Raw genomic sequence first — 9,806 nt, forward strand, 5'->3', positions numbered from 1 at the left:
TTCTGTATATTTGGTTTTTGGATTTTTGACGAAATTGTGTTTTTTTCCCAAGGGTCCCTCCTTGGGAGAAAAAACGCGAAATTTTTTTTTTCACTTATAATGCGTTTTCTGACTAGGACTCTTCATCAAAAAATGTAACGTACCTTTATTTGACTGGCTCTACGTAAAAACAAATTTTAAAAAATCTTTTTATATTTTTGTTGTTGCCTGTTTTCCCGCTTGCCGGGCAGTGGCAACTATATTGCCACCAATGTTGTCCCGCTTCGCGGGCAGTGGCAACTATATTGCCACCAATTTTTCAATGTTTCTGAACTGTTTAATGTATAACAAACATAAATTTGAGTTTAATACCATGTCAACATTGTGTCCTATTGTTGTTTTTGTTAATTTATTGTTTAGATTCGTCTGCCTTATAAAGGGTTAAATCAATCCAACGCAAGATCAATGTGCTTCTGTTAATAATCTTTTATAACACGATCGATTCCGCACTGAATAATTTTGTGCTCTTCTATGCAGACATTAGTTAACATTGGTTAAACAAATTTCTGCTACGCGAGGTAGATTTTTTTCACTTCGCGTTCTCCCAGACTAGCTGCCGTCCCATGACCAGCAGCAACACGATCGATTCGGCATTAATATTGTGCAAATAGTAAAAAAAATACCACAAAATTTAAATTTGAATCATGGAAATACTGAAGACGTTTTATAGAAGAAAACTACATACGTATTTGTCGACTAAGAATGGGGTTATGTAGTAAGCATTGGCGTAACTAACGAAAATTTCTTGTCTGTTGCTTCTCTTATTTATTCAATCAGCTTTGCACCAGCATGGAACCACTTACTGCCGCTAACCGCAAGTCGAGCACATCTGTATATGGAGGTCCTTATACAGATGTGCTCGACTTGCGGTTAGCGGCAGTGTAGTTATGCCAATGGTATAACAGAGCTGGGAGGGAGTTCTCGATACTACACATCAAATTAATTATATACTGTCGTTTTTTTTCAACAAGAAAGAACAATCAACGTATGCGCCAACTGAAAAGACTAAATTCATTTTTACGTGTTATTGTTGTTATATTGCCTTCAAAAATTTGCTTGCCGAGAGTTTCGTTTTTGGCTCACACTGACAGCTAGATTTCGGCTCGGCTTGACACACACATTTTTCGTATCTGTTTCTCCCTCCCAGGTAGTAAGCGTTAATAGAAAAATTTGTGTAACCTAAAAGTTTTGAAAACAACTGATCCTTTTTCAAATGAAAATCGAAGTAGGTCGCGCTAAAAAGTGGACGCGAGAATTTTTCCTGCTGTGTCGTGTGTCAATTTTTTCTCGAAATTTCCGATTTGGTGACAACATCACAAAAGAGGTTATCAAAAACCTTCTAATCGAAATGGGCAATGCTATGAATAACCTGAAGTCAAATAGCATGCTAACGTCCGGGCGCTGGTCGGCCTTCCTGTGGAACATCACCGAGTCCCTTGCTCCAGCACATCTTCTCTCCGGAGGCTGGAAAGGAGTAGCTGAAGGAATGAAGAATAGAGGAAACGGTACTGGCTGATAATATACTGGATTGATGGGATAAGTATTGTGAAATAATGTATGGAAATTGCCAATTTCAACCCTTCGTCCACTTAAAAAAATGTAGTGGAGCGTCTGAAAATGTTATGTTTAACAATTCACCAAATCCGCTTCCTGGTGTTTTTGCTGCTGCTTTTTTCGCTGATTTTGCTGTAGAATTCACTTAAAAAAGAATAACCTGTGTAATTTGTGATAAAAAAAATAAGAAAGTGTATAAATGAGTGAAGCTCCAGTTTGATATCCCGTGACTTTTGCAGCGGATTAAGGATTTTGGTTGATTGCAATAAAGAACTCTTCCTTACAAGAGTTTATAAGTATAATTTACAGTTATCCATTTCTTCTTTTAATATATACCTACCTATCTAGTGTTGAATACCCATATTCGTATACATATTTTTACTTTATTTTTACAATTCTAGTTAATGGATATTCTCAATTTTCTTTGGAAGATGAATCTCTTCCAACACCACCGTATAAACGTTTCGAAATGTTTATCATCATATTAGGTATGAGGAATTAAAAAAAAAACATCTTGCCAAATTACAATTATCATGTGGAGTTCTAATCCAGAGAAGCATTTGAGCACTTCCGAAATTTGTAATGATGTGCGACGAGAAGATATGGATTGCCATTTGTTTTTTTTAATAATCATTCATTCTTCCTGTTCAGACATTGGAATGCAATCGTTTTTCAAAAATAGTTCGGTGAGCCTTTTCCGGTTACTTTTTTGTGTAGTTGAATTTAACCATTTTTTAAATACGTAACGATAATTCTTAAAAATGTGGTAGTTCCAATTTAGAATATTTTCTGTAAAATTTAATTGAAAAATGTCTTATTTTTTAGCTCCTATTCTATAAAAAAAAATTAAAGGATTTGAAACATCATTAGCTTTCTATTTACTTTATAAATATTTCAATAAGAATAATTTAAATGTTCTACCATTATTTCTATTTCCATTGCATCTTTCCAAAAATGGTTAGATTTAAAGTTTAGATTAATTAGTTCAACTTGATCATAATCACCCGGCGATAATGAAGAAAACCATAGAATATATTGATTATCAAAGCACTCACATTGTAATGTTTGATACTGCCGTCTTCTTTTCATTTAATCTTTTCAGGATTCAAGAATTCTGATTTTCAATATTTGAACGCTTCCTAATTTCAAATGTTCAAAGATTTTGACTCAATCGTGAACACGGCTAAAATCAAGCAGCCATGACAGTAACAGCAACCGGAACTTCTACTTTCACAACCGCCAAACCAGCCACAGTTGGGACAAAGGCTATATGCTGGCTTTGCGACCACGTTTTAAATGGAAACAAAGGAGGATCATGAATGCAAAACTCTGGACGAACTAAATTGGTGAGCACGTTCCAGTTCTCTACTTTTCTTTCTCTAATTGCTTCACCAATATATAAATTTATGAAACTGAACACTAAATACGTACAGGGCATCATTTGCTGCTATTGCCGCGGATATTGTGGGAGTCCCAGGTATCCGGTTCACGCTTTAGTTAGCAACGGTGGCTCTTCTCGACCTTCTATTCCCTGAGTAGTTAGTGCGAATAAGGGCGTCCTTGTGAAGTTTTGCTGTACCTGTTATGAATAACTAGTACATCCTATTCCCTACACTTTCTGATGAAATCTATCTTGCTTCAGAAGTGAATCCTTTTTGCAGTACTAGTCTTCATAACAAAAAGGGCACCATTACGGAGCATGAGATCTGATCAAATTATTCGTAGTACTACTTGATCAACACCCCCAGCTGGGTGAGGGATAGAGGATGAAGCACACACACACACACCTAAAGTTTTGAAAACAACTTTACGCTTTTGTTGAGCGGCGCAGCCAAAATTTTTGATAATATAAAATATGGTTCAAGTTCAAATTTGTTTCGAAACTCCGCGGAATTCCGTTAAATTTCGTTAGAAGCTGTTTTTTTGTAGCGAAATTTTTGTAATTTTACGAAACGGAACGAAATCAAGAAATCATATTTCGCCATGCTCAAATTCCGCGAAATTCCGCGGAATTTCGTTTCGAACCACCTGAAACGAAATTTTTTGAAATACCGCATATGCTTAGTGAAAAACATTTACAGACAAAATAACAACACCGGGGGAACCAAACAACAACCGACAACGACGACGGACAGACGAATGGAAGCAATGTGTCATTAATCAATCAAGAAAATAAATTCCCCATCCCAACCGATTGCGTCCGCCAACTCGTCTACCAGGGAGATGCAAACTCGGAACAGGTTTCTGTCAACTCGGATCGCTCGCCTGCTAAAGCATCGGTTCAGCTCAGCCGATGAGAAGCTGATTTTATTGCATTTCTACATTTTCAAATGATGACAACCGGAGGACAGAAAAGTGACATGCCGTTTATGGGGCACGCGGTTGGAGTTAGTCGAGCTTCGGACGAATGTGTGATGAACAGTGGGTGAATTGACCTTACCCGTCAATTTTCATTTTCTCGTTTACATGGTTCAATCGATTCCTAAATTTTCCCAATTATTATTTATTATTTATTTAAACTCAGGCCGGGGAGGCTTTTGCAGAACACAGAAGATTGTCTTCATTCCGCTCAGTGCATAGCTGCAGGTCACCAGCTACGCAGTCTACGAATGGTCCGCAAATCATCTTTCACCTGATCGATCTACCTTGCTCCGATGTGCACATTATCGTCTTATGCTCGTTTGATCGCTAGGGGAGACTGGGGAGACTTGATCCCCTTTTCTGATTTTCGATGTATCATAGCCAAAAATAAACATACGCGATTTCCACACAGACTCTCCAAGAAATATAGTACCGTCAACTGGGGGGAAGATGATCATTTTTAAGATAAAACATGCAATAACAATGTGTGTTTACATTTTAAATCGAAACAAATGTTTTCAAAACAAGTACTGCTATACGTTGCAATAATCAACAACTTTAGTTTTCTGAAATGCGTTCGCATTTATTAAAATAAATTAAATTATCACACATTTTTTGAGTAATCTGGTTTGGGGTGAAGTTGATCAAGACAGCTCTACTAAAATTATTATGACCTAGTAGTCAAAATACACTAGGTTATTTGTATGAATGTTGAATTTACTACGTAAAGAAGTCTACGAAGTCAATATTTGAAACGAAAATAGCGTCATTTATGACTATCTCTCTCTTTCTTCCACAAAATACATTTTCATGATTATAATCGAAAAACTCGGATTTCTACCTAGCGGAAACATTACTTGAACGCAGAATATTGTTGACTACCGTTTCATAAAAAAAATTGGCACTTTTGACTGACATATCAAATGATCATCTTCACCTCAATGATCATCTTCCCCCCAGTTGACGGTATTTAACTTTACTGATGTATGGCAGTTCTTAAATTATTGTTGTTATTGATACACAATCGATGTTTTGGAGTGCTGTCAAAAATCGACTTTTAAAATACTCGGGGGAAATTGATCCCTCTCCATGAACTTGCTTGATGAAATTAGAAAGGTGCCCTCAGATTTTTAAATACATTCCTTCAAAAAACGCGGAATTTTTGAATTACTGTGCGTATACATGAACGATTTTTATTATTGAATTCGACAGCACTTGCAATTTTAAAATTTGGGGAGATTTGATCCCCTTTCTGTGATATCTTCGCAATAAATATTTTTTTCAACTAACCCTTTATCAAATCTGTCAAATCTTCTAAAAATCAGAAGCTGTTATTTTTTTTTTATGAACAAAACTATTTTAGTTTTCTCCCCACCTTCCCCTATCGAGATCTATTTTTACTGGATCTTTTCTGACTTTCTGGCTACATACTCGGCCCGCCGCAGTCGTCCAATTTGCACGTGATAGCCTCTGCAACTGGTTCATTCGTTCATTATTGGCAACTTCAAATTTTGGAAATTTAGAGACTGTACTCGTCGATAGAAAACCCTTCCGCTCGCGATGGCATATGAGCAAATCAAAGCACCTTTCTTTTGCCAGTGGAGATACAGTCACTCTCAAAATTGAGTGTACAGCATAGATTAGATAAATATATTCGAAAATTCCAAAGGAAATTTAATTGTTGGCTCGATTGTTTTTAATGCATTTCAATATTCATCTCTTCCTTCAATGTATGCGTACATAAAATAGTTGAAAAGTTTTCTCCAAAGTTTATTTGTTTGAAAATAATCTCAAAATACGCCTGTTACAGGTGACAAAATTGAGCGCACGGCGAATGTTTCTCTATAATATTCCTTATTAAGAAAGCGATTAATGTAATTCAATGTTATTTTTTCATGGTTATATTTATAATAATAAATATCCGCTACTTAAACATTCGATGTTTTGAAATTAAACCATGTTTTGGTCAAAATGGCGAACAAGTAAGATGTATAAACAATGATATTTAACAATTCAATGCTGCTGTATGGGCAAAATAGATGCATTAAGATATAGATTTCACCGGCATCGTGTCTTATATATGATAGATAATCGAAATCGATCGAGACATACGATAAATTTGGGAAAATTCAGTCGGTAAATGATGAACACAGATGCATACATACAGAGAAAACGACAAATGTTGGGAATGGCATAATTCAAATTAAGTATAACTTTATTTAAAAGTCGATGTAACTTATAAGCTCAGGACACTCATTAATAATAATATTAATAAAAGAGCAATGAGTGTCGAACTAATTTTCCTCCCGTTATCCCAATTGACTGTGAGGGCGTGGCCTGCATCGATATTGGTCTTGAACTAAAGAAACTCCGAAGCATGTACCTACGGTGAAAATAGCATTCTAGTCCCGAGAAAACTGTTCAATTGGTGAGCTGTGCATTATTTGTTGTTTCTCGGCCAATCACCACTAGCAACTATGATGGGTACAGTCAATCAAACTAACCTAAGCTAAGCTATAGTATCGTTTTTGTTGGTTACCAGTGAGCCAAAGAACACGAATTCATAAACTCGATTTAGCTATTGCCGATACAAACTCGTAGTGGGTTCTCCTCTTTTGAGCCTCTTACTATCATGCACTTCTTCTTCGACCTATTGTTGACTACATCGATCCGCTTAACTTCCCTTCTCAGGCTAATATAAGTGTCGTCCATCTAATCGAAGTAGCTTTCCATAATATTTAATGTCATCGGTGAAACCAAGCCGCTGAACGAAAATTCTTTAACCTCATTGGTTCTTCACGATTTTCAGGAGCATTCTGCATTATAACTTATCAAGTGTTTCACTTGTCTTTGGTGGTAAACCTAATAAGCTTACTACCACACTTTATTCATCATCGCTCAAACCATTCTTCGGAAAACCCCTATTGTGAACGATCTGTTGATAATATGATCCATCTTTTGTCAAATTTTGACGTGGGACTGCGTCTGTGTTTTGTTGACCGGGTATACTTTGAGATTGCGAACAATCGAAAAACGCCAAGAGAATATGGTAGACGTTGATCGTGACCAGTGTATTGAAATTTTTAATAAAAATTAGTCACGGTTCCGTTGGAAGTGGCCCCACCAGTATTGGTAGCTGATGCTGAATCGGTATTACTTCGTTCGGTTACGTACTAAAGGAAAGTCGAAAAATAATTCTCTCTTGCGACATTATGCCCTTTGCCAGATTGAGCTTAATTTTAGTTATCGATCGACTCTCTACATCTCGATGTTCTATATAGATATCACTCCCTATGTCGATAGTTTTCTCAGTCCTCAATCTACTTACATTTGGGCCTTCTACATCTCGATAATATACATATCTCGATGTCTTCTTCTTCTTATTGGCATCACTCCCCACTGGGCATTGACGCCTTGCAGAGTGTTCATTCAGCACTTCCACAGTTATTAACCAAGGTTTCTAAGCAAGGTACCATTTTGCATTCGTATATCATTAGGCTAACAGATGATACTTTTATGCCCAGGGAATCAACAATTTCCACCGAGATCAGACACCACCCTCAGCATGGTCTTGTAGCTAGCCGCGCGTCTTACCATTAGGCTAAGGGCGACCCAAAAATGTCGGCGGAGGCGGCGTACCAAAAACTGTCGGACGCTGACGCGCACCTCTAAATATGAATTATTATGCTTTAGCATAATTATGTACATAACTTTAAAGTGAACTAAGGTTTTCGAAATTTGAACCTATATGAAAATCCACAATTTCTAATTTTATTACTTCTAATATAAAATTGATCAGATTCGGAGCACACGCTCCACGATGAATTCCTTTGAAAGCGGCACAAATGCTGGATTGCCTTATCGCCAATGTTATATGCGGCGATTTACGATACATAGCCTCTTCTGTTATTATAACTCTTTAAAACAGTTATTGACTTCGAAAAGTAAATCAAATTGCGTAAAACCATTTTAATAAAAATTCCGCGGAAAAAATTAAAATTTCGTTTCGTTTCGAAAATTTCGAATAAATGAACCTTGATTTCGTTCGTTTCGAAGTCTCGAAGAAATCTTTTCTTCGTTTCGATCCGAATCAACATAGACATTTTAAATTTCGTTTCGTTTCGTTTCGTTAGGAAAAAGTGTGTTATCGCATACCCTTAATGGGCAAAAATGTATGGACTGTGGGCCATCGGTGTACACAGATGACCCATACCTTAGTTGAAAGATCTCGAAAAAACAAGAAAAAGTGTCTATGGGGTCAAAGTTGTACATGCTGGGAGAAAAAAGTTATGAAGCGAGTAAAATGTGGTTATTTGTAGCTTTTGTATGTTTTTTTCCCGTTCCCTCACATACACCTAGATGGCTTTAAACGGTCTAGGCTTGATGACCTGCCTCTAGTAAAGTTATGAGCGAATCCCATGGAAAAGGCTACTGAATGGAGAAATGTACATGTTGCAAAGGGCATCGCCACTTTCTAAGAGAGGAGGAGGCGAGTTGTAAATATAATTAAAGCTATTCAGCGAATAGTTTCAACACTTGAGCGTCACCTCGTTATAACTCTGGGCATCATTTGTCTACATAGATTTCAATACTTGTTCAACCCAATCTATTTGGAGCGAACTGGTTTTTTAAGTGGCACACTAATAATGTGTCCAGCCCATCGTATATTGCCAACTTTTGTCACATATTGAGTACATAATCGAGTAGTTTAAAAAATCTTTTATTTTTTGTCCAATAAAATAAGTTCATCACTTAAATAATCGAGTGGCAAGGCCTTTGACAAGGATATGTTTGCGAAAGCAGTTTGATTTCAGCGCAATCTGCTGAATCTAAATCCCGGTGAGTTGTTTGCAGTCATAAATGCTGGTGATCTCATATAACGAACTATCGGTTCATTTTCAATTCTAGCAGTTAATGCTAATATAGCCAATTCATTTAATTAGCTTACATACAAACAGATAACACTGAATCAACACCATCTATACAGGATTGATGTCCGGTATTTTTGCAACATTTACCTTTGTCCCTTCAGTCACGACCACGTCGGAAGTACCCCTGTCTATCGTAACACTGCTTCCTAGGCAGGCCCGGTCGCGCACGTTTCTTCCCACAATAATGTACTTTGTCTTTTCTGCATTCACCAGCAGTCCAACTTTTATTGCTTCATGTTTCAGGTGGGCGTACATTTCTGCCACCTTTGGAAATGTTCGGCCGACAATGTCTATGTCATCTACGAATGAATAAATTGAATGGATCTGTTGACTGAATTACATCTTGCCGCGGTAATTGCATCTTGCTCCTCGTAGGACACCTTCTAGCGCTTTGTTGAACAACAGGCTCGTAAGTCCATCACTTTCTCTTGGCCCTCGGCGACATTCAAACGAACCGCCCGCAGTCTTCACACAGTTTCGCACACCATCCACCGTTGCTTTGATCAGTATGTTATGCTTCCCAGGAAAGCTGTTCTTGTCACAGATTGCGTTGGGACCTGGTATTCACGGCATTTTAGAAGAATTTGCCGTACAGTAAAGATCTGGGCCATTGTCGAGCGGCCTTCAACGAAGCCGGCTTGTTAACTTCTCATGAACTCATTTACTATTGGTGACAGACGACAAAGATGATCTGGGATATCACTTTGTAGGCGGCATTACGGTGACCGCTCGAATATTTTCACGCTCCAGCTTGTCACCTTCCTTGTACAGTTCGAATACAAATGTTTGATCATTGTGTGTGTAAGCCCAATCTACAATTTGATAAGAAAATTATTTTGAGCTTTTTAGTGGAATGTCTTATGACAAGCCAATCTACATATTCTGTATTAGTATTGGTGTCAGCGTTAACGGTATATACAC

The sequence above is a fragment of the Armigeres subalbatus genome, chromosome 1 (assembly GCF_024139115.2).
Source record: "Armigeres subalbatus isolate Guangzhou_Male chromosome 1, GZ_Asu_2, whole genome shotgun sequence".
Taxonomy (NCBI): domain Eukaryota; kingdom Metazoa; phylum Arthropoda; class Insecta; order Diptera; family Culicidae; genus Armigeres; species Armigeres subalbatus.